The following is a 5,365-nucleotide window of genomic DNA, read 5'->3' as shown; positions in this document are numbered from 1 at the left end:
TGCGCCAGATACAAAAGCCGCCTCTCTTCGATTATTTCAGCGTCTGAGTATGAAGAGGGAAAAAACACGGTGAGCAATGAAGCAAGTGAGAAAAGAAATAGGGAGGATGGGTGGGTTGAGGTGGGGGCTGCCTCAATCGTAGCCATGCGGAAACAAAGTAACACAAACTCAGGCCACTGCAGGGGAACAGCTGGAGCACAAAGGGACAGCTGTCTGGGTGGTCCAGAGAAAGAGGGCGCAAACTCGCTGGAGAAATTAGCGAGAATAAAAGATTCTGAGAGGGTTCAGAAAGGAGAAAGAGGTGGCAAAGAAAAAAAAACTTAAAAACGAGAAGGAGCTACTTCTAAGTTCCTCTTATTATCACAGCAATGATGACAAACGAATACAAATCTACGACTAATCACCCAAAGAAGCTCTGCATTATTAGATGTAAAACTTAAATAACAGCTCTTCTGAAAATCTCACTGCAGGTTGTTTTTATTGCTTAAAAAGATCAATTTTTAATCACACAAAGAACAAAAAACTACTTGTGAACTTTTGCGCATTTTAAGGTTGCTTAAATTGAGCTGCTGTTGCCAACTGTTTCATTCTTCTGCAAAGTGGTAGAAGCTGAAAACCATTCGATAACCTCACCACAAAAAAAGGTGTTTCCTTGCAGACCACGCAGGGCAGATATGCCTCTGCTTTTCTTGCAAGGCTTATCGCAGCAGCATGGTTTGCATGATAAATAAAATGGAGCTGAGTCCTGCAGGAGGTCCTGGTCATTTGCATATCCCCTTGGTGCATGCTGTAATGTAGCTACATATGTCCCTTTGCTAATAGCCTGGAGTTGGCTTAACAGAAGGCTTGTGTTTATGGAAGAGGACTTACTTGATTGTCTATTTTGATTCGCAGCTCTGCTCCGATTTGCAACTGAAAGGCATGTAATTGTACTTGAACTAACTGAATAACCATAGGGTTTTTAAAGAGGATGCAGGAGGGTGAAAGGTGGCTTTCTACATGCTGGGCTTAAGCTTGTCATCCCTGAGGGCCATCTTCTCCCTGGGATCTCTTTCACAGCGCAGTGAACGTTTTCTTTAAAGTGGTGAGCGTGCACTGTGAGGTCAAACTGAATGCTTAACTTTGCAAATTCAACTTTTTATCAAACAGTTGTTATGATTAATGTGTCCCATGAATCGGGTTGATGCACCACCAACCAGAAGCAGAAAAACCTACTTAGTTCCTAGTTACAGCATTTGCCTATCTCCTATATCTGACTTCCTTAATTTGCCTCTCAAATCCTTTGCTGCGTGATTGTTATCGTCCGCCTTTAACTGGAAATGTGCATTCCTCTGAAGCGCGGAGTCTCGGGTGTGTTAATCCCAACTTGTTATCCATGACATCATATCCAATTTATCCAGATTTAACATCAATTCTCAGATCAGTGGAGAGGAAAAACAGCAGAATATTACTTAAAAACGTTTCTGTCGTAATATTACCACTGGCAACCATGCAAAAATGTTTTCACTTTTCTCTTTCCTTGTTATTAAACAAGATTAGGATGGCGAAAAGGTTAATAGCATTCCCCTCTTTTGAACGAACGGTGCTTTCTTTATGCCTTTCACACAAACCAATAAACATCTTCCCCTGTAATAACGAATGGTGATTATGCCGATAATATTAATTATCATTACTTTCAATTACAACACCCAGCCAGGCCCTGTCAGTTATGGGGGCAGCTCCCTGTGGAGAAGCCGCCCCCCGCTGTTGAACATTCATTAGCCGAAGCGACTGATTGGGGGGGGGGATCTGTCGCTTTTCTTCTCCATCTTCTCTTCATCTTTTCCTCTTCAAATCATCTCGTTGCCATTTTTCTTTCATTCTTTCTGTAAGTTGTTTTCACGTGGCTTCATCTATAGCATCAGTGAGAACAAGAAGCTGTAAAAGCTGTCAAGGTTAGGCCCGTGAGGTTAGATGGAAGTTAATTGTGCTGAGATCTGGGAGGAAATTCGAGACGCAAGTGACTAAGAACACTGCAACTCCTCCCTTAACCCCCCATTCGGTGTCTCACTTCTTGTCACCAACCTAGCAATTTACTTGCTTTGACTCTCCTTCTTCTGCTTTTGCTCTTAACTTACATGAAACATCCATTTCTGGCCCATGAAATAATAAAGAGAGCTCTCATGAAATGTTTACAGGTAAGCAGCGTTCTCTGCAGGGGCACCGCAGGAACAGGCTGGGATTTCTTAAAGAGGCTGTTTTCTAGTGCCAGGAAAGCCCGTCCTTGTAAACTTTACTCATGGACTTTAAAGACAGATTAATTAGCCGTGAAAAGAAAGAACCCAGAGTTTAATATGCAGCAGCTTTTGTTAGGCTTGTTGATTTATCTCACAATAGGGTTGAATCTTTACAGATTTAACTGTGAGTTCAGTAAGAAGAAAACAGTCATCACAGAAAATAAAATCATGATGTAAGCAGTAAATCTTACTCCACAATAAACAAATAGAAACAGTGGTTTACCGTCAGGATGTTTGTTTTTGCAGAATCACTTCTGGAATAAAAAAAATAAGACTTTGCAGTTGTTTACTGAATCCTTATTTAACGCTAACAAATATTACAGGAAAAGTCTGATTCATGTACCTTGCAGTACAACAATTAGCTAAGTACATTTAATACAATCTTATTTCAGAGTATTTTACACAAACAAAAAAACAAATCCAGTAAATGTCACTACATTAGATCGTAATCACCTGACACTGTCCCACTCTGCATTACTATCTTTATCTGACACAGGATATGCATAACTATCAGAAAGTGTTTTTTACAAATTATTAAAACAAGCCATCCACTCTATTTGCCTACCAAGCTGAATTACCATAAATCTGCACTAAGGCTGGGTTTCAAGTTGAATAATATTGGAGTAAACTAAATTGCCTCAATAGTTTTGAAAGAATATTTGCGATTAAATTGCCAATTTTGATGTTCAATTAAATCATTTCGTTAGTGTCAGTATGTCTGGTCACTGGCTTCCTCTGTGCTGGATTTTTTTCTTCTTCCCTGTCTCTTCCCCTTGTACTCTGATCCGCCTGCCTCCTATCTCTGCATTTTGTCCTTTACCAACCCCAAAACCTGACAGTGGTGAAGCTACCACTCCAACTTAAGGGGAGTATGTTACATGTTTGACCCCATATTCAGCATTGGTGCAAAATACATCCACCTTAGGGACTGGTACAACTTGCACAATTTCCCCCCACAATTTATTTGATGAAAAGACAGATTTTTAAGAGATTGTTTGCATTCTCACAGCCAAATATTAAAACAATTTTCTCATTGTTTAGCTCAAATTTTATGCGATTTTAATTTAATTTTATTTTAATTTCTAAGGGCAGTTACTTATGTTCATGGTATGAACACAGCCTGTCACAGTAAAGAATTTCTTTTCTTACCAAGGAGGAAAAACGGCCACATTGGAAGTGTCTGTTGGTTGTCAACCATTGACTGTACGTAAGAACTCACACCTCGCGTTCCAAACAGGAAGTACCCGCTGGCTCCAAGAAGCAAAAATCCCATAGACTTCCAAAGAGGAAAAAAAAACTTATTACTCTGTTATTGTATTTGTCAGAATAACCATTCTTACTTTGATACGTTTTTATACATGTTCTTGCCAATCCTAGTATTTGATATTTATTCTTTAATGCAAGTTATTCAAGTTATAAACGGACCAATCAGATGCCTCCGTAAAAGTATGTGGTTTCATGTTTTGCGTTCGTACTGTTTGATTGACAGATTCTTCCGAGCCGGCTTTCAAAATGTCGGGGTATGGCCTTCCAACAAGCTCACCCCTGATTGGTGAGAGTGGCTGCCATAGAAATGTTGACTCAGACCTCCAGCTCCAACTTCAGTTGGCAAGTTGCTTTGTGTGTGTGATGTCACAGTGAGTCGATCCAGTCTCCTTCAGAGTCAGAACGTGCCAACACTTACGGATAGCTCATTAAAATGTAGCAACAGAAATCAACTCTTATTGTGTCAAAATATAAACTAAACTACTTTTTGTCTCAGTCTGTAGGTCTAGTTAAGAATGAACCTCAGCCTACCCAGCAGCACTCCCTCACTGGCATCCCAGAGGAGGCACGAAGAGCCCGAGGAAGTGGGCAGGGTGCCGGGAGTCATTAGATGGCTTTGGATGTTTATTTGGTCTGCCTCACTGGATGAAACATGGCCTGTTGAGTTGGTTAATTTCCTCCTGATGAGCTTGTGAAGCGCGTCAGCGTCGGACCATCGGGATATGAAGAATGGATGAAGCATCAATTAGGATGCACTTCAGTGAGGATTTGATCAGTTGTGGATGTTTTTTCTTTGCGCCTAATAGCTTCTGATTGATAGTGATGAACTGGAGGGTGAGTTGAGTGCATTTCAGATGGACGGAGAGTGTTCCGAAGACCTGCTGACTAAAGTGCTTTAGTGCCGCTTGTGCATTTGTGGTAATAGTGGCACGTCTGGGAGCCTGTGTGGATACGATAGACAGCAGGAATATTCTTGTGGTGCTGTGATCTCTTTATCTGTCTCTCATCTCCTTTACTCTCCCCTGGTCTTTGTCACGCTGGCTCCTCCTCAGATGATTGTGAGAAAAGAGCAAAAGAGGGGAGGAAGAGATGAGATCAATATTGCTCTCAGGAAATGGGTCTCCACACTGACTGTCTCCTCATCTCCCTCCTGCCTATCGGTTGTCTGACCATATCGTTAGAGCACCATATAGCCAATATTTCAGTCAGACAACTCTTGCAGTAAGAAATATTTATTTGACATTTTTCCACATTCTTTGAGTTGGCATTCACATATTTTCGTTTGGCATAAGGCTCCGTTCAATTCCATAAAACTTCCATAAAATTCCATAAAACTTTCGGGTAACAAAACCCCCCTTTACGGAGCCCACAGGTGAAATAATAATTAAAAATTAATCATCCCAATATTAAGAATGAGTCCAGCGCCCATATTTACTATGCTACATTGGCATACTACAAACAAATGAGCTTAAGAACCAGATTCGAGCACCGCGCATACTATGATACAACTTAGAGCAACCTAAATTTTTGAGGCTTCCACCTGGCTATAATTTTCTTTTAACATCTATAATCGAAGAATTTACATTCATTCTGCGGTTGACATTGATTAATTAATTCAGTCTGAAGTGTCATTGGAATGCAGAGGAGGTCCAACGCCCCGCGAAGAATGAGCGCTGAAGGTAAGAAAGAATGAACAACCGCGCACCTGGCTTAAATAGGACGCTGAGCAGGTGAGTTAATTAACTGAACCGCCCTAGGGTATTTACCTGAAAAACACTGCAGCGAGTATCTGCCCGAAATACGATAAATCGTCATTTCAGTCA

Source organism: Oryzias latipes, chromosome 11, assembly GCF_053564925.1.
Source record: "Oryzias latipes strain Hd-rR chromosome 11, Olatipes_Hd-rR_3.1".
In the NCBI taxonomy this organism is placed as follows: Eukaryota; Metazoa; Chordata; class Actinopteri; order Beloniformes; family Adrianichthyidae; genus Oryzias; species Oryzias latipes.
The sequence above is the reverse complement of the archived record's forward strand: the minus strand, read 5'-3'. Positions refer to the sequence as shown.